The 25,256-nt window shown below is 33.5% G+C and overlaps 2 pseudogenes; both read right to left on the minus strand.

Annotated features, from left to right (window-relative positions):
• Window positions 1–3,127: 3,127 nt before the first annotated feature.
• LOC120159523 lies at window positions 3,128–5,106 on the minus strand (annotated as a pseudogene).
• A 2,398-nt stretch (window positions 5,107–7,504) lies between these two features.
• Window positions 7,505–23,340, minus strand: LOC120159524 (annotated as a pseudogene).
• Between the last annotated feature and the right edge of the window lie 1,916 nt (window positions 23,341–25,256).

Consider the following 25,256-nt stretch of genomic DNA (forward strand, 5'->3'; position numbering starts at 1 on the left):
AAAAAAATATAATTAATAAAGTATTAGAAGATGATAAGACAATAATATTAGTGTCTAAAATAATTGCAAAAAAATATAATACAATACAATTTGTAGACAATGATTAAAAATAAGAAACAAATTCTACGAAAAAAATGATCATATCAAAATAAGAATGAATAAAAACATTTTTTTAACTATTATGTCATTATATATTAATAAAAAAAACTATCACAATATCATATTGTTAGAAATTTAATGATTTAACAATTAACATAAATATATTTTAGAACTTTAGTGTTGTAATTAAAAAAACATAATTTAAGGATCAAAACGAAATAACATTTAAAGCTCAATGACTAGATTAGGTATGAAAAAAAATCCAGAGAAATCGAAACTTTTAACCATTTAGATTGTTTATAGTTTTATAAGTTAAAAATTTTGTGTTATCCCCACAAACACAATTGTGATGAATTGATGATATGACTTAACAAAAATGCTGACCATAAGGTTCGAACTCGCACGCACCTATGTGCAGTAGATCTTACCTGTCAAGCAACTAATGATAGCTCTGGAAACCGAAATCTTATTGATGATACTCTTTTTTTCCCACTTTCCCCCTTTTCCCTGCTTGATTATGGGATTTCACTTTTCTTTGTCTCAACTTCTTCCTTGATTAGTCGATGAATCAAAATCTATCCCTTTTTTTTGTTCTTCATTTTTCTTTTCTTTTTTTGCTTTTTTTATGGTTGTTAATAGCTACGATATTATGTTTGGTTCAAGATTTGGGTTAGATCTTAGTTTAGACAATATGCACTAATTCAAAAGTATTGAAGACAATATGCACTAATTCAAAGGTATTGAGTTTTATGATGGTTAATGGTGGCAGTATAATGTTGGAGGTTGTGTCCGATTTGATAATGAGGAGTTATTGAGGGATTAAAATAATTTTCAGGTGTGTGAAGAATTTCATGGTGGTGAATGAAATAGCGAGTGGTGGTGGTGAAGTTTACTTGAATTGCTATTGATCTAGGCAGTGGCGGATGCACTAAGCATAGGGCCCAAGTGCATCCCTATTATTTTGGAAAAATTGTTAAATTTAGTTTAATGTGTTAAGGAAAAAAGAAAAAAATTACAATTTTGTATACCCATTATTGTTTAAAAAAATTAAAATTTTGGATCCCTATTCTTAAATTTCTAGATAGGAATATAGGTTGTTAGTTGATAGATTTGTTTTGACGTTGCTTTTGGTTCAAATAAAAATAGTTCATTTGGATTGACAAGCGACGAAATAAATGAAGATGACCAGTGATAGAATGGAATGTCTAATTCAATGAGAAAACATTAAAAATTATATAAATAAAATATTAGTAAAAGTTTACGCGGCAACTAAATACTAATAAAAAAAATGACATGTGATGACAATGTTAGAAAGATTATAGGGAGTGACAAAAAATCAATTTTTAAAGTTTAGTGAATAAATTAAAAAAATTTAAACTTAAATGACCAAAATAGGAAAAATAATAAATTTCAATGATGATTTGTGTAATTTACTATTTAAAATAATTATTCACATGTTTTGTCTAATGTTCTTAATAGTCATTAAAACACATAAGCACCAGCAGATTAGAACTCAATCACGGTATCGACTTGGTTTGATTCTCGGCTGGTGTATCTTTGCCTTTGGAACTATAAGGTAATTTTAAGTATTGATTTTTGTAAAGGTATTATGTATATATTATTTTTAAAAATAATATATTTAATTTTAAATTTATGCTTTTAGATTAAATTTAGACTGTTTAAATTTATCAGGCAATATATAACGACTGTTTAATTCAATGAGAAAACATTAGAAATTATGCTTTAAAAAGTGTTTTATTATTGTCACCATTTTCTCGATTACACTTTTATTAGATGCCGTCGTTATATATAAATGCTTGTTACGTCTAATGAATTTAATTAATTTATGCATCAACATCAAATTTTCTTATCAATGAAATCAAAAGCACCAGTGGTCTAATGGTAGAATAGTACCCTGCCACGGCAGACCCGGGTTCGATTCCCGGCTGGTGCATATGTGGAGCTGTGATGATAAATGATTAGTTGAAGGTAGGGCCCTTCTAGTGCTCTGATTACCAGACGAGCAATAAGCGTTTCTGAGCTTCCATCCATTTTGTCTTTTTGTTGATGTTTTTGATATCGTTGTTTCTTTTGATGTGTGGTTTTATTCAGCTCCATTTGCTTGTAACAGGTTATGGCAGATCTAATCTCTGATGATGAGTTACAGGTCTGAAAACATATCCCGTTCATCTCCATAAAATGTTACCGTTCACCATTCATGTATGTACCGCAGGCGACTTCACACATGCAGTTCGGCATGGATGGCAGATCTTATAACTTTCGAGGATTGATGATATACACAAAACCAAGTCGAAAATGAAACAAACCTGCCATCTTTCATGTTGCACTTACTCAAACATGCTTCAAAACCTGCAACGAAATGTTTCATGATCACACTTGAAACCCGTGTTTCCACTACTTAAAAAGAGCAAAACACATTTTATTAAACCCTTGGTATTGTACCCTTTCTTTTCCATGAAATAAAAAGCTTAAAACAATCGTATGTATATCTTAATCTATAAAAATGAGGGTAGGAGACCCTTTAGAATATGGTTACTGAAGCAATTATACGAGAAATTAATTACATTTCATACTCAACTACTTAGGCTAATTGAACCAAACCTCAATTACAAAGGATGGGTGGATAAGAAAGGAAAAGGGAGACCAATACCTTTAGTTTTAAAAGGCGCAAAAAGTTATATGGAGCCTAGGCGCAGGGCAAAGGTGCGCACCTTTCATAGGCGAGGCGCATTTTATGCATTTATTGTTATTTCTATCCTAAATATACACTAAACAGAACCAACAACCATAATCTACCCACAAAAATGCCTAGAAGAACCTTAGAAGCTTAACAGCCAACCAACACCCTTAAACCTAACCCACAAATATACCGGATTTTTTTAAAACAGAATGTTGGTCATTTAAAACGGGCTCAAAGGCCAAAGGAAAAGCTGTGAAGCATTAAAGTCATAGGTTACACCAAAAGGTGCCTGGGAAGCCAAGAAAGTAGATAGTTATAATGGCTCTCTTAAAAACTAAAAGCTTCTACCTCGTGAACTCTATTCAAAGACTCTTCAAAAGCTTGCAATGCAACTTTGTAATGGTGTAAAGAAATTGTCCCCTCCTCCACGACTTGCAAGGCACTTCTATACTACTGATTAAACCATTGCAGGTGATCAACGGCATCAACAGTATTGGAACCTTGATCCGGAACATAGAAGCGCTTGTAATCCTTTTTCCATTGCAAGAGAACGTACTTGGAAGGGACTTCCTCTGCACCATTGAAGTTAAGCTCGCAGAATGCATGCCGGCATAGATATTCGTAGAAATTAAAGCAACTGCAGATACATCTTTCACTGGCTGTTCTGTTATAAAGTACTTCATAGTCTCTAATTTCTCTCCTATTTCCTTCAGCCAAGACTCGCTCCTTGACCAAGAAGATGATTATAGACCCATCAGCATGTAACTGCGTTGTATTAAAACAGGAATGCATCTCCTCTACCTCTAAATGGAACCTCTTGAAAATTGCTTTCGTGTACAACTAGGAGAGTTGCAACTCAAAGGAGCATCTTGTTTTCAATGCAGGGCTGGAGTTTCTCGACTCAATATCAGCAAGAGTTTCTCCCTTGAGCTTCTTTTGTAGTGCCAACTCGTACTTATCAAGGAACTCTTTCAAAGGATTTTGTTTGTGCACATATTTATCAAAAAAGGGACTTAAATTCTCACCAGGTCTCCAAGCAGATAGTCCAGCAAAAAAATGTGTCATTTAGATAAACTGGAGCCTACCGAGTTCAATCTTCACATAATGATCGTAGCCATTCATTGTCAGCAACACCAAAATGCAGGACCATAAATCCCCATATGCTTCAAATTCAACCACCTTAAGTGTTTCAAAAACTGCCTTGAAAAACATCTTTCTGATTGCATCATAATTATGCAATCCTCCCAATTTTTCAGGAACTCTTTTCATTATAAGCGACAAACTGAAGTGATGATTAGATTTGGGAAACAGCTCTGCAATTGCATTCTGCAAAGCCTTGCAACTGTCTGTAATAATGGTTTGAGGACTCTGTCCTGAAACACACGTAAGCCATGCTTTGAATATCCAAGTATAAGACTCGGATTTCTCACCGGAAAGTAGGCCACAACCAAGTAACACAGTTTGTCCATGATGATTTACTCCAGCAAATGCCACAAGGGGAGTCTCATATCTATTTCACAAGCCAGTGTTGTCAATATAAATGACATCCCCGAAATAGCCACAAGGCGCCCTGCATCGCGAATCAACCCAGAATACATTCCTCAAATGCCCTTCGTCATTGAAATTCATCAAGTAAAAGAAGCTCCGGTTTGTCAGCTGCAAACGGAAAAGGTAGTTACAAATAGCTTGCGAGTCAACCTTTCTAAGATTGAGCTGATCTGGGTGATCAGATAACTTCCTAACTGCCACTGCATTGCTATTCGGTTTCCGATTACCCGCAGCATCATCACTAATGGTCGATACAAGTTGACGCTTCGCACTTCAGCATCAGAACTCGATTGCAACTTACTTTTCGCTCCGGAGCCCATCTTCTTAACAGATTTATAAATTTTGGCACCTAATAAGTGATTATGCTCATGCATAACCTCAAGCACCCGCCATCGTATCGAGTCAACAACTCTCATCCTTATCATAGCAGGGCAACCGGTTCTAGTTTCCTCACAACGACGGTTAACATCTTTGTTTCTTTTAAAACCCTCGCTACTACAACAAAGCAGAGCACCATATTTCTCTCTACTGTTTCGCTTAATCCACGAATTCTTAACCCTAACACGAAACCCAGCTTCCTTTGCATAGCAATGATAATAATTATATGCATCATCATAAGATTCAAATTCCATTCCAACAGCTGGAGCAACAAACTCTTTCTTTCCATCGGGTAAACCATTTTGAACTTCAAACGACTCAGTTGGATCACTATTTGTTTCCTTTAGACTCTGGCCGTCACATTTTCCCTCCGCCAAACATTACCAGGTGGAACTTCTTTTTCTTCCTCAACGCCCATCTATTATTACAAAAAAAAAAAACTCTTAGTTCAAACATTGTGTATTTAAGTAGGCTCCAAAATAGTGGGCAAAAGGGAAGAAATCGGAAATGGAGAAAACATTATCGTTTAACGGAAGGCACATAAGAGAATTGAATATACTATGCTAAATATAGGGTAAATAACAGGATTGATCACTTTAGTTTTAGTTTGATACAATTCTCCGCACTAAATTTTAAAAATATAATATTTAGTAATTTTTATTTTTATTTAATTAATACGAAAATGATTAAATATTATTTTTTTTAAATTTAGTGAAAAAATTATACAAAACTTAAATAAAATTGACAAATCATGTAATTTACCCCTAAATGTATTAAGAGAAAAGGAAAGAAAGGAAGACTAGACGTAAGGTTAACCTATGTGCGTTAACACGCCGTCGTTCTGGTCGTGAGTTGACGCTTTGAGTCTCAATTGAAGGTGGGAGTAACAGAGGAGATGGACAGATTTGTAAAGGGAATAAAATAAGTTTGTAGTCGGACTAGTTTGGAAGAAGACGGGCAATTCAGGTAACTGTAAATTATATATTGAAAAAACGTAAACTACCAAAATGGTCATTTCATATTTATTTATCTTTTGTCTTTAAAATGCAAAATTTTAATCACTTATGATATTAACTTATAATGTTTTTGGTTATTAAAATGTTAAATGTCATTAATTGACATTGTCAAATGTTAATAAAAATATCTATTTTTAATTTAAGCACTAAATTTTAAATAAAAATACAAATTTGATTCTTAAATCTTAAATAAATTATTAATTTAATCATTGCTTTTTAAATAAAATATCAATTTAATCTCCGATATAAATTTCTCATTATTGAATGACATTTACCACCTCTGTCACTATCGGTCACCATCAACTGTCATCAATGATCATTGGAACTAGAGGGAATTCCATCCCCGAGCGAAGAATGAAAAGCTTAGCGAACTCACAGGTATCCGACTCAGACAACAAGGTCTTATTTGAATATAAATATTATTATTTGTTGATTTTTCTAATAAAATATTTTGAAAGGGATAATTTTAAAAATCAAAATGGACAAATTTAATCGGATGAAAGAGAGTATTATGGATTATTTTATGTTGAATAATAAAAACAAATCCACTTCTATTGTAGTTGAATAAAATAATTTTTAGATTGAATTAATTTCATATATATATATTAATATTTTTATCAAGTATTTATAACTTTATATACAAAATTATACAACTAACCCCTATCTAACAGCTGCTAACTAAAATAACTAACTACTTTACACAATTAGCAAAGGTGTTTTCTGACCAAGCTGAAGCAACAAAGGTAGAGTGGTCACGGGTCATACATTGGCAAGGGGGTTTGAGGAGTATCTTACGAGTAACTTAGCTGCACATCTATGGATGGACATGGGTCGAATTGGGTTTTCAGTCAATCCAGTTCAACCCGAAAATTATAACCCTCCACTTGACTCGACTAAAAAATATATGTTTTCCACTTGATCCGAATTTGAACCGACTTTTTAAGACTAAATCTGAACCCGACCTAACCTAAAACAATAATTTATTTAAAATATTATTTTTATTCAATAAAAATATAGATTTAATTGAAATATATATATATATATAGAGAGAGAGAGAGAAAGAGGTATTATTACAATTATCCCTAAATATATGAGGTAAAATTATATTTTTTCACCTCGGATCGGCTCGATATTTTTCACCCTAAACCCCAACATAACCTCTAAAAAATCTGACCCGACCTAACCCGAATCCGACATTTAAAAAAAATCGACCTGATTAAGTTGAATCAAGTCAGAACCCGTTGGTCCAGTAATAAACCACTCGACCTCAATCTCCCTACTGAGATGGTCAAGTGTGGGGAAGTTTTCAAAGGGTTTTACGAAACGAAAACAAAACACAAAAAGTTTACATGGATATACTCACCGGGAACTTGCCATGTCAGTGGTAAGTTCGATCGGAAAACTATTAAACTGGTTGTTTCAACTTACCCAAAGGCCAGGTCATTTCTAAAATGAGGCTTTTTTTTTATTTTGCTAAAGCCTATCGAACAAACTTTCAGGCTTAAACAAGTAACTCAAACTACAGCTCTAAGACAAGTTTCAAGCTACACATTCCATAGCTAAAAACATAAACTACAACATCCAAAACCTGTACACTCATTATGAGTGAGGTACAAACATGGAGTTTCGGCTGCAATACAACATGCTAAGACTTTTTTAACCATTAAGAGTTGGTCTGAAAAACTTTGAAAATCACACAAGAAAAGGAAAAAGAGAGGCTATCCCAGATGGAGCCCTCCTGTGCTGGTAGTCGGCTGTTTTCTTATTCATGTGACGAGTCAACGGATTTCAGTATAGCCTCACCCATCTCCTTGCAGCCGACTAGTTTCTGCACAAGGAAATAAGTAATAGCAAACAACATTTAGAACTGTACAAATGACATTTAGGTGGAACATCTAATTGTAAAGAGAGAGAAAATGAAAAAAAGATAAAAATAATTTATGGGGTAAGAAAGAGAGAGAAATAGTTAATAAAAACAGTAAGCCAAATCATGTTGCTAATCTCTAAAGTCTAAATAGCCTTTGCGACTTTTCTCCCGACATAACTGAGATAACTGAATTCTAAACAGTAATTCAAATCATGTTGTCATTAAAGTTCTTTCACTTCCACAAATATTCACTAGAGAAATGAGATAACTGAATTCTTTTGATAAAAAAAATATATTTTTTTCCATTTTAAAAAAACAATTAGAAAAAGACGGCAAGAAAAGAACGGGGGTGTTTTGGGATAAGGAGCTTATACATTTCCTGTGGAATATATATCGTCCGTTCGGAAACCCTTATTAAGAGTATCCAGAACAACATTCTCAATTCGCTTTGCAGCATTCGCTTCCCCTAGGCCATACTTCAAAAGCATTGCAGCACTGAGAATTGTTGCAAGCGGATTTGCCTTGTCCTTCCATACGGACAATAACATATCTTACATTATCATCGAGGTTCACCATCTTGGGTTTGATGGAAAATGATAATTAAGCTTTAGCTCTAAAAACCAAAAACATGAGTTCCAACCTGTCCAGCGATATCAGGGCAGAACCATGAATAGGCTCAAAGATTCCACGTCCCTGTGCAAATGGTAATGCCAGTATAGTCAAAGAGAAAGAATATACAAGCACAAATATTATCAAACCAAACTGCAAAGAGATTAATGAGTTGTCATACTGATTCACCAAGACTAGCAGATGGAAGCATCCCTATGCTTCCAGTGATCATTGAAGCTTCATCAGACAAAATATCACCAAATATATTGTTGGTTACAATTGTATCAAACTGCACTATTCCATTTTCAGATATTGTAAGCTCTTCCAGTAAAAAGAATGGTGCTCATTTATTGGACCTAGGAAAAGTGTGAAGGAAGATCATGTCCTTCTCTTTTCAAAACAATCCTGCTTTGGGTAGCGAACAAGCTACATTGCTGCATTGTCAACATACATGTGTGACAGCTCAACATCAGGATAATCAGCAGCAATTGTCGTAACTCTTTTCCTCCAAAGCATTGATGCCTAGAAAATGGAACATAAAAGTTCCAAGTTTATTACATGAGAAAAGTCTAATACAACTATAATCAATAATTCCAGACCTTGAAATTTAGGAAGCAATACGAAACGACAACGAAAAACAACACATTTAATAAACACCTACACAATTTGACAAACATGACAAGACATGTTTAAATCCGATTAACATGATTCATGCAATACACGTTTTGTATTAACGTTTAAGATTTAGAAATATAATACATGTTATGTTTATGTTGACATGGGGAAAAAACATGAAACACTACACACAACAGATTGTCGGGTTTAATACTTGACAGATAAACCTATAATCTGCACACCGTTTTAGATCATAAGCCAGAATCATATACCTCATCCCTGCATAAGCCAGATTTCAAATTACAACAAGTTTATAATATCTTAGAAGTTCTCACATTGCTCTCAAGATAGAGCCCCCTCAATTGTATGTAAGGAGTTGTTTAATGGGTTTTGTAACAAATGCAGAACCATCTCCTCCGTGTGATTCAAGCATAACACATCGATTGGGCACTCTTTTCCCCTTCCATTGTCTTGATTGAGCTTTGTCTCAATCGAGTTACAAGAACCTTTTTAACAAGGCCTCATTTGCCTTTAAAAAAAGGCATAACACATCGATGGCCCTATTTCAATTGATTAGAAATAAGAGAATAGTTCAATCTTTTCTTTATTTTATTCCAATTTTTCATTGTTATATGCTTAGTTTTAAAAGGTGCAAGGCGCACCGAGGCACAAAAAGCCCCAAGAGCATAGGTACAAGGTGCGGGCGCGCCTTTCGTAGGCGGGAACATTTTTATACTAAAAACCCATAAATTAATTATACAACATATTTTTAATAATATAAATAAAATTTAATAAATATAGATAAAATTTTAATAACATAAATTAAAATAAATCATTTTAAAAGAATGGCAGATTGAGAAAATAATTTGATATCATGTATTAAATTTTTTTTTGAAAAGGAAAAAGCCACTCTAGTATTTATTGAACTTTAAAAAGAAAACAATTACATGTTGTCCATGTGCAGTGCACTAACGGACAACAATCAAAGTTTCAATAAAAAGTTTAGGAACCAAAGCAGCAATCAAAGCTTCAATAAAAAGTTTAGGGAACCAAAGCAAAAATAAATAAATAACCCCAAAACAGCCCAATAAATAAGCAAATCCAAAGCTAGAGAATAGCTAACCTTTCTTCTTCCCTGCTCAAAAACTAAGGGGCTGTTTGTTTGCCTCTTAATGGAATCATTCAGCGATGAATGCTGAACCGTTCAGCGATGAATACTGAACCGTTCAGCATTCAGCGCGTTTGTTTTGCACCTCTTAATGATTCAGTGCTGACTGATTCAGCAAAACACTGTTGAATGATTAAGCACAGAAGTACATTCTGAATGATTCAGAGCCATTATCAAACAACACGTCATATTCAGAGCTAATTCATTCAGAGCCTCTGAATCATTCAGCATTTGAATCATTCAGTGCTTAATCATTCTGAAGTAAACAAACAACCCTTAAAGCTTTTTATCAGAGAATACCATTTTGAACATAAATGAAAAAGCAGAGAAGAGATGGAGAAGAGAGACGTCGTAAATTTTCTATTAATTTCTCTCCCCCACATAGGCGCAAGAAGCGTAGCACCTGCGTTTGCATAAAAAAGCGGAAAAAGCGTGTGCCTGCCGTTCTGCACTGCGTCTGTGCCGTCGAAGGTGATTTTTCTGATGCATAGTTGCGTCCGGCGCCTTAGGCGTTCTTTTGAAAACTAAGGTTATATGACAATATCATTACAACAAATTGTTGGAAATCGAGGCAAGAATAATGCAACGAAAATTTTAAATAATCTTGATCAATCCTAGGATCTTATGGATAGCATACTAATTACGGTAAAATAAAGTCGTGAGATTACAATAATCTATGGTTTGAAAATCCTTTCGTGTTGCCTCTGATTTCTTTCGATCTTTAAAGGTGTTGCTTTTCTGAAAGACGACCACCCTCTATACGTACACGCGAATAAATCAAAATGATTTTCATTCTCATCCATTCTTAGTGTGCGACCTTATAGATTCAATTAACGTTAGCAGTAGATAAAATCTCATTTTATCATACAAGTCATAAGTAGCCTCTAGCAAGACATTATGACTACCTAAGTTAAAAGAAATGCTCATGATCCGAGACAACCTTAATGTGGTTTATGCCATAATTCTTTTATCTTACGATATCTTGATAGAATATAAGGCATGAAAAATATCAACTTTATATCACTCTAACTTTAGTTTCTCGATACTTAATTAAATTGACTAAACAAATAAAATTGATCTCTATCAACTCATTTGAATATGACCGTGCATTTCTCGATCTAAATCATTGATGGGCCCTAAGATATCTCTCTTATGATAAGAGGGATAAATTCATCTTAATCACTAACATCTCACTACATGATTCATGTCATGTTCAAGCATAACCTTTATAATTGTACAATTAAAGACAATGTTTAATTCTGTCAAAACATAACAATCATCATGCTGAGAACTGTTGCTTTGAAGTGCTTTGAAGTGGATTAAAAATCCAGAAGCAAGTCATGTTGCTTTTGTTCATCTGGTTAAGGAAATTGCCAAGCGCGTGCTGGATTATAATAGGACTATTAGGCATATTCAGAGATGTTTTAATTGAGAAGCAGATAGTTTAGCTAAGTCGGGCATAGGGTAATGTGGGGTGTTATGGTTGGGTGTGGTGGTTGAGTGTTTTGTGGGGAAGATTTGTACTTAAAATGGTTTTACCCTAGATGTACTCTATGTTTTAGTAATAAAATTTTGGGTACTCTTTTCCTCCTTCCAATGTCCATTGAAATACCTATGTAGTTTGACGGTTATGAAGGGATTTTTAACGAGGCCCTTTTCTTATAAAAAATCATGTTGAGAACTGTAGTAACTTCAGGTGTAAAAATTTAATTACATAACTGTTTAAAATTAATATATAACTTTAATCCATGTATTAATCTCAAAACGAGTCAATCCAATATTTTCTCAACAAATACATATGAATATGGTTTGACTTTCATTTACATATTCATCTCATAAATATCTATCAAATTTCATACCAATCTTATTTTACTACTGTTCCCACAATAATAACCGATTAGGCATATTTAGAAAAAAGGAAAAATGAACACTTTTGTCCCTGTAGTAGACCCAATTTATCATTTTCGCCCCTATCGTATTTTCGCATCAATTTAGCCCTTGAAGTTGATCAATCGCATTATTCTATACCCTACCCTCACTTAAAACCCTCAGGGTTTTAAGTTAGAGATTAAGGTTTAAAGATTATGGGGTTTTTTTTTATAAGAATTGGAGGTCGTTAAAAACCCCCTTCATAATCATCAACATACTAAAACGTATGTCAACGAAAACTGAAAGGGGAAAAGAGTACCTCATGATTTATTAAATAATATAACCATTACACCTTGTATGAAATAACACCCCAATAAGATGCATACACCACATCTAAACCAAAAAATCTCTAAATCCCCTTAAACATCCAAAAATTATAAGATCAACCCTATCTGATACCCACTCACACTTATCCCAAGCCTCACATCACTAAAAACAAAAAATATTCGAAAGCAGTACATAAATCCATTAATATGATAAAAACACAACCGACTCCTAACGGCGAACCATCTATATCTTGGAGAAGTTCACACTTCAATCAATTAAAACTTCTTCCAAAACCGCTAACAGACTAAAACTCAATATTCATCCGAGACAATTAAGCCACTTCAACCTTTTTCTTGCTACTTTTAGATTCGCGGGGTTTTATTTTCTTTCCGCACTTTGATCCCTTCCGAAGACCCTCTCCCTGCAACCGATTAGAATCACCTATTACCCCACTACTGAGACCGTCTTCCAGGGCATGAGACTCCTCAACGATTTGATCTAATCGATCGAGGGCACAAGGTAAGGAAGACTCCAAAACTGAACATGGCCTTGAAGCTAAACCCATCTCACCACCATTGGTTCTACCACCAGGTACAACTTATTTCCCAATCTGATTCGACAAGTTTTCCATCAATCCAAGTAGAGAGGAACCCGGTGTAGTCTCAGGGGAACATCGACCAGTGGGAGGAGCTTCAATTTGAGTATTAGAGATGGCCAATGCATCCATGATCGACATTGGTTTTTTGGATTCGTCGTTTTCATGGGCAATCGTTGTCCTCGGGAACCCAAGGAATAGGCTTGAAACTCGGATCGATCTCGCAAACCATGATGTTAAACGATTGACCTTCAACCTTCAATCGTACTACCTCATCATTCTAGAGATGATAGTTTAGAGTTTTAAGTTAGGGGTAGGGTATAGAATGATGTAATTAAACTTTGATGGCTAAATTGATGCGAAAATGATAAATTAGATCTACTACAGGGATAAAAGTGATCCTTATGTCTTAGAATAATTAATAATATTATTCAAAGATATTAATAATAAAATTGCATGCAAATGATGATAATAAAACCAATAATCAAAATATCATGTTCATACAATATGCCTAGGGCACTAATGCTAACACAAACCTCCAAAACATTAGCTTTGTCGACAGAACAGAGTTGTCCACGCCGCTTCCAAGCAATCTCAAATGCAACATGAGCAATTCGATCAATCTGGCATCCATTTGTTTGAAAATTTAATTTTCAATAATTAAAAAGTGCACAAATGAAAAAGAAAGCCATAAGTAGAAATTTGAATAAATAGACAAAACCACTTTACAAGTCGAACATAAGATATGATTTGCAGAGTGTGTTGTCAAGGTGAACACCTAGGTGCTATGGTACAGCACTACACAACAAAAGCACATCAGAAGTTTCAGGTAAGCCACATGCCTAGTGAACTTAAGCGCGCTTTCTTGTAATGCAACTGGCACAAAAAAAGCCTACCAAATTGAATTTGTCTTTCATTTTTTTATTAATAGTACCTTCATTCTAAACAAAAGTAGCTTCCCCTCCAGTTGATTTCTTTAAGTTGAATGTAGATGGGGTTGTTAGGTTTGATGGGTTGGCAGGAAGAATTGGTGGTATTTTAAGAGACTGTAATTACTACATTCTTCTGACTTTTTCAAAAAGTATTGGTCTTGGCTCTCCACCACTAGCTGAATTGAAAGCTTTTAAAAGAGGCATCGAGATCTTTCTCTCTTCTGTATTGGCTCGTGAGGGTAGATTGATTGTAGAAAGTGATTGTAAATATGCAGTGAGTTGATTCTTTCTCCTGCTTCCGCTCATTTCCTTTGTTCTATTGTTAAGGATATTGAGTCCCTTGTTACAGCTAAGGCCTCTATAGTTAGGTGGATTCCTAGGGCATGTAATACTGAGGCTGATAAATTAGCAAGGGAGGGGATTGGGTGATTTGTAAGGGTTAAGTTTTAGGTTTTTGCATGGTGTTTCTTTGAAATATTTTGTTCCTGGTGTAATTCCTAAACTTTATGTAATTCAGCTATATTAATAAATTGAGGTACTTTTTTCCTCCTTCCGTTAGTTATCTTTTTTCTTCGGGAAATGGACTACCATGAGGGAGGTTTTTAATGAGGCCTCATACTTTTATCAAAAAAAATCTAAACAAAAGTACAATATCAAAATCTCTACTTAATCAATGCTCAAGTATTCAACAAGAAACTCGGGATCATAAGGAATTGTCCATATTGGTCAAAAAAAAAGGAATATTTTTTTGCATGCTTTGTAGGATGTAAGCCATACAAATTTTGGGTATTTCAGCTAAAAGCATGCCTAGTTACAAATTTTGAATTCTTTTATATATACATGTTTCATCAAACTATTGGATTAAGCAGATATCCAAGCCAGATATCCATAAGAAGAAAAATAAAAAAAAGACACATTAGAGAATTCTATATGTAAAGTGAAAAAAACCCCCTCATAAGTAGCATACACCTCAATGTTGAAGCCAATCTCCTCACCATTTTCATTAGTACCAAATCCCCTTGGTTTTCCAAAATAAATACCTGATTTTGGTATAAGATCATCAATGATTACTAATATAGAAATTTGGTAGGGCAACAGCAGAATCAGAGAAAATCAACTGAATTTTATTATTTTTTGGTGGTACTGACCTCCAATAAGCTCCCTCACAACCATAAGGTCAACACCCTCAACAACATCTTTCTTCATAGTTGAGGAGTCCACTAACTGAAATAGAAAATAAAGAGATATTTTCATGAACCACAGATTTCTCATAAAAAAAAGCTACACTTGCTTCCACGGTTCTAGATTGCATGCATGCATGCAAAATAATGCAGACTGAATTTTCTTTATTGGAAATAAGCAGTTCATTCTGACGGTGTCTAAAAGTGCATGGTAAAGAATTGCGACAGCCTTAGTTTTCAAAAGCACGCCAGTCGCAGAAGAAAATGTCTCTGGAGGTACAAGCACAACGCAGAACGGCAGACTCTCTTAAGTATGTGCTTATGGGGCTTTTTTGCATAGGCGTCAAGCGGGCGTTTCTGCCACCTTAAGGGAGAATTCTAATAAAAATGAATTATAAATTATTTTAATAAAAAGGAAATTGTTATTTTAGTAAAAAAAAAAGCCATGCCTCTTCCCCTACCCACGCCACTCTTACCCTCCCGATATTTATTTCAAGAGAGAAAAAACCCTAGAACGCTACCACCGGAGCATTTCAAGGCCATCGTCGCACCCACCAAATACACATTTCTCTTCTTCTTTTTATTTTATTTTATTTATGTTTGATCTCTTCATCTTCTCCAAGACTCCAACAATTCAGTCTTTTTAGTATTCTCCCGATATTCTTAGACTTGATGAATTTTGGATTCTAAGTTTTGTTTTTCAAGTGATTTCTAATTGGGTTTTATAAGTTGAGCTACCGAGAAGTGACGAAGCCATGTCATCAACAATTGGTTATGGGGAGTTTTCTGAGTTTTGAAGTAAGTGTAGTTTGTTTATTAAACTTTAGTGAATGGATTAAAACTTGGGGGTTAGAATTTTCAAATTGATTATCACAAGATTGATCGAGTTATTGTTTTTGGATGAATCATGTGAAGCTTTTTTTATAAGTGGAGGGCTCGTTAAAAACTCCCTTCATGATTAAAGGATTGTCAATAGGCTCTCCTTAATCAGCGGAAGGAGGAAAAGAGTGCCTCAAAATTCATTAATAACAGAAAAGTTACATAATGTTAAAACACAACCAAACCCCCTTACAAATAACAACCCAAAACACTCAAACAAACAACCTAAACAAAAAATAAACTAACCAATACCAGCCTTAGCTAAGCTATCAGCCTCTATATTAGTTGTTCTATCAACCCATCTAATAACACCTTCCATTTCTCTTAACGTAGCAGCAATGTCCTTCACTAAATCTACATAAACAAGAGGACATCTATCTAAATTCTTAACCCATTCCACTGCTAGTTTACTATCAGTTTCAACAATCCAACGATTCTTGAACCGCTGAAGAAGAGAATCAAAGAAAATTAAACCCTTCTTAATGGCTTTAAGCTCCATCAAAATAGGACATGGTCCCAAAGCCTCTTTGAAATAACCCATCATCGCTCCAACCTCATTTTTTAATAAACCACCTATACCATTTTTTCGCCAATCTCCACTCACAGCTTCATCCACATTCAATTTTAGATAACCCTTTGGAGGAGGAACCCAAGGCACAATATTTAGAATTGAATTCTTGGAAGAAGAGTAGAAATCTCCAATAGAGGGATAACTTATGAGAGATTCCTTAGAAATAGATACATCCTTGAACTTAGCTAAGAACCAAGAAACTAGCCTAAATCTAGCCATAAAAATAGATCAATCTGATCTAATAGCCCCCCTTCAAACACAATGGCATTTCTGAATTTCCAAATAGTACAAAGAACGACTCCCGAAATAAAGGACCAAATAGAAGAATAAAGCACCAAATCATCCCAAGCTAGTAAAAAACTTTGAGCATTATCATGTAGAACCGAACTAACTTTCCAAAACTTCATAAACTTATTCCATAGGGACCACGCCATAGAGCATGTGAAGAATAAATGAGAGGGAGATTCGATCTCTCTTTTACAAAAAGGACATGAAATGTCTACAATCCTCAAAACCCCTCACTTTTGTAATTCAGACTTTACTGTCAATTTCTGATGCGCTACCTGCCACATAATAGTCTCCACTCTTGGAGACACCAAACCCCTCCAAATGATTTTCATCCAAAAATTCTCAGCTGCCAAATCATGATAGCATAACTTCATACAAGAGTTGACAGAATAAATACCTTCCTCATTCCCTCACCAGATCAGACCATCTCTCGACTCTTGGGAGAGACTAATATTATGAATGATAGCAGTAAGTCTGAAAACTGATCCAATTCCCAATCACACAGATTTCTTCTCATCTGAACATGCCAAGACCACCCTGTTGATCGAAACTCACCAAACTCAATTAGCTTCCTATTCTTATTCAAAGAAGGAGAAAATAATCTCGGGAAAACAGCCTTAAAAGGAGAATCTAAAGCCCATCTATCGAACCAAAAACGGATACTCTCCCCATTACCCACATTAACTTGAAACAAGCTTCGAAACTTAGCACCAAACTGATCTTCCTTAAAATGATTATTGACCACCGATTTCTAAAGCCAAGAGACATTTGTAGGAAGTTTTCTCTTGAACAATAACATACTAGTGTTCAGATTATATTTGTTACAAATCACCTTCTTCCAAATGGAGTCCATATCATTAGCAAACTTCCAAGACCATTTCCCTAGTAAAGCTCTATTCATGAAATTGAGATTCAACACACCCAAACCACCAAAACTTCTTGCTTTACACACTGTCGATAAGTTAACCCAGTGAATCTTTTTGAACTCTGCCTCTCCTCCCCATAAAAAATTGGCCATGATGAAATTAAGCTTTAAATTCACCGCAGCAGGAATCTTGAATAAAGACAAAAAATATGTAGGTAACGAGCACAACACCGACTTCAATAATACCAATCTCCCTGCCAAAGAAAGGGTTTTTGCCTTCCAACCGGCCAGCTTCTTAAAAAATTTATGAATAACTGGATCCCACAAAGATGAAGAGTTCATGATAGCACCAAGTGGCAGCCCTAAATACTCAGAAGAGAAACAGCCAACTGAACAACCAATGTCACCCGCCCACTCCTTAACCTCTTCCTCACTAATGTTAATGTCAAATAATTTGCTTTTGCTGAGATTCAATTGAAGACCGGACATAACTTCAAAAACTCGTAAAACTCTCTTTACATTTAAACACGTGAAGCTTTCGTTAGAGGGATTTTCTTTCTTTGATGAGACTAGGGTGTTTAATGAGTTGAACATTTCATGAGCTGTTCGAACTCGATTCGATCAACGCTCGACTCGGATAAACTCACTCAAAACCTTAACGAGTTGAGTAGAACAAGGTCCAACTCGACTCGATAAATTTACGAGAAATTCATTAATTTTTTTATAATTTTTAGTAATTACCTTAAAAAATTATTCTATTCTAAAAGAGAGAGTCTAAATAATAATTACTAATTTGCTAATAGATAATAAGAAATATGTTAAATTACTAATTAATAATTACTACAAATTTATTAATCTACTAATTTTCTAATAAACATTAAAAATACTAAATTATTAATAATTATTAACAAGCTTAATGAACAATGAGTCGAATCAAACAATAAGTTTTTTAACGAGCACGAGTCGAGCACTGCCCAACTCGCGATCAACTAACTCGATAAATATACCTCGATGAGACTGCTTGTTTGTATATGTGAATTTATAGGTATTCTTATTGTACCATCAATTTGTTCTGACGACTAAATTGATGGCAACCCCATCATCGCCTTTACAATCTCCTCCTCCTCCAAAGGTCTCGCCACTTTCTATCACTTGTGCTTTTATTTTGAGTACAAAATATGTTTTCTAATTGATAAATAAGTTTTTTTAGCATAAAAGTGTCTTGTCTACGAAAGACGTGCGCCTTCATCCTACCCCTTGCACCTAAGCTGAAGAGACCATTTGTGCCTCAACGGATTTTGTGCCATTTAAAACTAAGGCAACAGCTTCAGAAGAAAAAAAAGACCAAAAAAATAGAAGGTAAAAAGATTGAAGTTCATCCAAAAATAATCTATTCTCCATCACACCTAGACTATATTTCTTGATAAGGCAAGTTTTTACCCAATTCTAAAAGTTCATTAAACTCATTAAGTGTGCAAATGAATTTATATATTTCATATGAAGAATAATTCATATAGATCAACTAATACGCCATTACTTGTGGTAAAACAGTAGTTGGCCTCAAGTTTGCAAAGACTTTAAGTCCTCTAAGCTGAAGTAGGCCCGTCTCAGGCTTCAAATGTTTTTCATTTTTTATCCCACTTATATCTAGGAATGAGTATCCGATTGAGTAAAGCCAAAAAATTTTGAGTTAGTCGAGTTAATGAGTCTTATTTTATAATTCAAAATTTACCTGAAATTTATTTGATTCGAGTCGAGTTGTTCAAGTTTCTGTTTAAATTTAATTATAAATATTTATAATGTTATGGTACTAATCGATTCCAATTTAAACAACTTTCTATAGTCATATACGATATACATATGTATTTCTTCATATTTTTTCATATGCATGTATCATGTAGAGTTGAAAGACTTGACTCGAACTTGAAAACTAATCCTCGAATTACTAAAATTTTCAAGTTATTCGAGTCTTATTTTATAACTCAAACTATATTTTGAATTTTTTTGAGCCGGTGCGAGCTTTTAGTGTTGAGTCGAAAAAATTATTTTTTCAAATCAAGTTTTGCTTGCCCCTACTTATACCTTAAGAAAAATCAAGTGATAAAAGAAAAAAGAAAAATGCACAAGAAGAGAAGACCTAAGAAAAATTTTCGAGTTTGTTGAGTTGACGAGTTCTATTTTATAACTCAAACTTTATTTGAAAATTTTTTGTTGAGTAGAGTGGTTCGAATTTCTGTTTCAATTTAATGTAATTATTTATAATGTTATGGTACTAATCGATTCCAACTTAAATGGCTTTCTATAACCATATATGATATACATATATATTTCAGTAGTGTTTGATAATTCTAGCCTTGATATAACCTCTCTCTTTTTCCTAATAAGATTTAGGTTGGCTAGATGGTTTGTAGCAAAGTTTCCTAATATCCAAATACAAGTTGATTTGTTGTTAGGGGACCCCTCTTTAGCAGACAAGTTTGGTTACCAGAATACTCATAAGAGTTCGAAACAAAGTTGGCAGCCTCCCCCTACAGATTTTTATAAATTTAATGTTGATGGGGCTATCAAGTCTGATGGGATGGAGGGATGAATTGGAGGTATTTTGAGAGATTGTAATAGCATCATCCTATCGACCTTCTCTGTTAGTATTGGTCCAAGCCCTCCTCCTTTGGCTGAACTAAAAGCTATTAAGAAAGGCCTAGACTTTTTTCTATCATCAGATTGGGTTGTAAAGGGAAGATTGATCTTAGAAAGTGACTGTAAATCTGCTGTAGACTGGATTCTGCTGCCTAATTATGTTCCTAGTTTCTTCAGTTCACTTGTTGAGGATATTGTGTCCTTAGTTCAAGAGAGGGCGGTTATTATTCGATGGATTCCTAGGGGATGTAATTGGGAAGCAGATAAATTAGCTAAGGATGGGATTGGTTGATTGTAAGGGTATTTTTATTGGGTGTTTTAAGATTATAGTTTTATTCTGATGCCCTAAATGTATTGGTATAACTTATTGTAATAGTTTCTCTATTCAATAAACTAAGGCACTCTTTTCCTCCTTCCTATAGTTACTCTTTCCTAGAGTTAACTAAGAGGAGGTTTTTAATGAGGCCTATTATTCCTATAAAAAATATACATATATATTTATTCATATTTTTTCATATGAGATATACATATATTATGTAAAGTTGAGGGACTTGGCTCGCACTTGAAAATCTATCCACTAATTACTAAAATTTTGAGTTATTCAAGTCCTATTTTATAACTCAAACTTTATTTTAAATTTTTTTGTGTCAATGCGAGTTTTTTAGCGTCGAGTCAAAAAATTCAATTTTTTTAATTAAGTTGAGTCGAGTTTTTCTCAACCCTACTTATATCTTGAAGATAAATCAAATGATAAATGAAAAATGCACAATAGAAGAGCTAAGAAAATAATCAACAAAGTATCATATACGAGAATACCCTCCAATTGCCCCAAGGAGAACGACATCTGCTTTTTGTGCTGCAGAAAGTGTTTCCTCGGGCAATGGAACTCCAGTCAAGTCCAAAGCATCTCCACCCATGGGCATCTCTTGGAAGCTGAAATCAATCCCTAATAATACATATCATAGCATTTGTAGTGATAAAGAACGGGCATTATATGAAATCTAAAAAATTTCTTATTGAAAACAACAAACTATGAAACTCTAGGAATAAAATAAAGAAAATATTGGAAGCCCTGCAAATTTAGTTATTTATTTGACCTATATCTTAGCAGCAATAAGAATAGATGAGCCCAGAGAGAAGAAAAACAAAAATCTAGTAATTCTCAAGTAACTTGTCCATCATATCTAAACATCAAGAAAGAAAAACAACTAATTAAAATAAGCTTTTTTTCAATAGTATACATTTAAAATCCTAAAACATTTCAGTTTTCTCGGCCAGCACATTTATTTAAATACTTGTACTGTAAAACACCTACAACAATGTTTAATTTTATGGGTTTCGCATTATCGGTAATATTTTGCATCGATTCCACTGTCTCAGTCCAATTTACAGTTTAAATTCCATATTCTCTCAAGAATTTCACTTTACACATCAGAAAAACATTCAACTACTAAGCTATAAAATATCAATTATAGTTAAACATATTCAAATGTAATAAACAGCTAAAAGTTTATTTCTTTCTTTCCAAATGTTGCTACCAAAGCAAATAACTAAACGGAGCTAAATCCATTTCGAATCAGAAAACACAATATTACTACAGTTCCACAATCAAGCCTGACTCTTTTCTATTTATTTGATTCACTTAATCAGTAACCAAACATAAAGCAACGAGTGACTGAAAAGAGAGAAAACAGGGAAAATGACAGAAAACCTTCGAGAGAGCCAGTGAGTTTGAGGACGTTTTTGGCGACGGAGATGACTTCAGGGCCGATACCATCGCCATGAAGGAGAGTGATGTTGTAGCGTTTGGGGTACAGCGGCGGTGGGGGAGGGGCGCCTTATCCTGGTCGGTCTAGGAGACTGTTTTGGCAATTGGTTTATGATTAAAAGAAGCAAGGGAGCAGATATTGAGGTGAGAATAAGCAGACATTTTAGGACGAGAAATGAAAGCGAAAATAAGCAGACATTTTAGGACGAGAAATGAAAGTGAAAATAAGGGTTAACATTTGGGAAATGCTGACGTTAAAAGTATTTAAAAAAGTAAAGCGCTGAAGTTAAAGTAAGGGTAAACTACATAAATGATCATTAAGGTTATGAAGTTTTAAAAATAATAAATTAATCATTAATGTTATCAATTTATAACAAATAAGACATTAACATTTTAATTTATAATAAATCAGTCACTCGTCGTTAACAATTTTTAGAAAAGGTTACGAAATATTGATGTGGGATGTAAACTCATTTGTTTAGCATTGTTTCACCATGCTGAACGAAAATTGACCAACTTTTTGATTCATTCTTACCTCTTTTATATTTGTTTTTCTCTCTTTTTCTCCTTCTTTCTCTTGTCATTAGAGAGGGAGAAAAGCTTTTATACAAAGAGGGAAAAATCAAACATTTGATCGTTAATTTAAAATTATTGGAGATGGAACGAAAGAGAAAGAAGGAGAAATAGAGAAAAAAAAAACAAATATAAAAGAGGTAAGAATTAGTAAAAAAGTTGGTCAATTTTCATCTAACATGGTGAAACAGTGGTAAACAAATTAGTTTAACATACCATATCTTCATTCTGTCACCCAATTTAACAGCTATTAACGATGAGTGGCCGATTTATTATAAATTGATAATTTTAATAAACAATTTGTTACTTTCAAAACTTTAGCGAATAAAATGAAAAACTTACTCAAACTTCAGTTTTCTCTGCCAGCACATTGATTCAAATACCTATATTGTATAACACCTACAACAATGTTTAATTCCACTGTCTCAGTCCAATTTACAGTTTAAATTCAATACTCTCTCAAGAATTTTACTTTACACATCAGAAAAACATTCAACTACTAAGCTAGAAAATATCAATTATAGTTAAACATATTCAAATGTAATAAACATCTAAAAATTTCTTTCTTTCTTTCCAAATGTTGCTACCAAAGCAAATAGCTAAGCGGAGATGACTGAAAAAAGAGAAAACGGGTAAAAGGACAGAAAACCTTCGAGAGAGCCAGCGAGTTTAAGGACGTTTTTGGCGACGGAGATGACTTCAGGGCCGATACCATCGCCGGGAAAGTGAGTGATGCTGTAGCGTTGGGGGGTTACGGCGGGCGCCTGATCCTGGTCGGTCTAGGAGATGTTGGCAATTGGTTTAAGATTAAAAGGAGCAAGGGAGCAGACATTGAGGTGAGGATAAGCAGACATTTTAGGACGAGAAATAAAAGTGAAAATAAGGTAACATTAGGGAAATGTTGACGTTAAAAATCTGACAAAAAAGTAGAGTGATGAAGTGAAAATTTTACTAAAGAGAAGGGACTAAAATAAATATTAAACCTTGACTAATAATATAAATCGTGTCAAATTATAATGAGAAAGGCAAACCTAGGGCACAAACAAGTTGGCGTATTTTAATGGATCATAGATTCTTAATTTATTAATTATTCATTCATTAGGAATAAAATTTATATGGGTTCCATTCTTTATATATTTAACCTTCAAAATTATTCTTTCATACTTCAGTTATGTCACCGGGTTATTAAATTTTAACGACATGATGATGTTAAAAATATTTCCTTCACTGTGATGATGTGGAAAAAGATGACGTAATTTTAACATGACTATCGATGTCAGAAATGACGTCGTTTTAGGTACTAATTTTTATGGGTGGATTGATTTTACCACTACATTTTAAAAAGATTATGTTTCTGCACTAAATTTTTCAGATCGACGTTGATAGCCAATAGTCATCTGTCACCGATCGTCTTTTTGTTGCAAGATAAATATCAAAATGTTCGCATTTCAGTCATCTTTCTTATCATAAGATTGGTTTTTCATGAAATCTACTCAAATACGATAAAAATCATTTAAAGGTTCCATGTGCTAATACTCTGATCTCCTTTGATGGTCGTTTGATAAGGCTAGTTTTTAGGTATATTGTTCATCTTCTCAAAATAATAATTCTCACTGTTCGAATTTTCGAACAAACCCCTCAAATCTAAGAAAGTCCCCAAATCCCTAAAAATGATGGGTTTTTGTTTAATTTTGTTGATTTTGAGTAAGTTTCGTGAAAAAACATTCTTAGGAGAAGAAATTAGTACTGATTTTGTCGTGAAAGATGACTGTAACAGACGATGATTGGTTGTCGGCAGCTGCCGAAAAATTGTCGTGCCTAAAACTAATATGTTTAAAAAATTAGTGACAAAATCGGTACATCTCTAAAGTTTAGTGTCTAAAATGACATTGTTTTAGACCTTAATAGTCGCACTAAAATAATATTGTTTTGTCCATATCACATCGTTTGAATTTAAATGATGATAATTGACGTCAAAATTAAAATTTAGTACTCTAATTAAAAAAATTAAAAATTTAATATCTAAAATTTAATAGCATAGCATACAATTTAATCTACCCATAAATAAATTAAATTTCTCAGAATTTTAGGACTCATGACATTTAGAAAAAGGACTGGCAATATAAGTAAAAAATAGTTGGGGTGGAATTAAATTCGTCGTCCTTTATCTTTACTTAAAAATTTATATACTTTTCCTAAGAAAAATACATATTTAAATCTTGTTTAATTGATATCTCGTGAAAACTGAGTTCTAAAATATGTTTAAATTTAATTGTATCATCCAATTTTTAAATAGTATACATATAAAAAATATAATTTTTATTACGTTTATATAATTTTATATTAATATCATTGTCATAATATTTCCAGTTCTTTATTATATTCATATTAGAGTGAGAAAAACTCAAATCGATTATAAAAAATTAAATTTTTGATTTGATTTATAATTTAATAAATTCGATATGATTTAATTTGATTTTTTTAAATAAAGTTTAAAATATAAAAGATGAACCAAATTTTTTTTTAGTAATAAGTAGATTTTAAAATTTTAGTCGAGTTTCTCAACTTTGCATGATATATATATATTGCATATCGTATATAGTTATAGAAAATCATTTAAATTGAAATCAATTAGTATCATAACATTATAAATATCTATAATTAAATTTAAATATAAACTCGAACAATTCAACTTTAATCAATTTGGAAAAAAATTAAATTTAAATTTAAATTATAAAATAAGACTCCTCAATTCGATTAACTTAAAATA

This window comes from Hibiscus syriacus, unplaced genomic scaffold (assembly GCF_006381635.1).
Source record: "Hibiscus syriacus cultivar Baekdansim isolate YM2019G1 unplaced genomic scaffold, ASM638163v2 tig00111366_pilon, whole genome shotgun sequence".
In the NCBI taxonomy this organism is placed as follows: Eukaryota; Viridiplantae; Streptophyta; class Magnoliopsida; order Malvales; family Malvaceae; genus Hibiscus; species Hibiscus syriacus.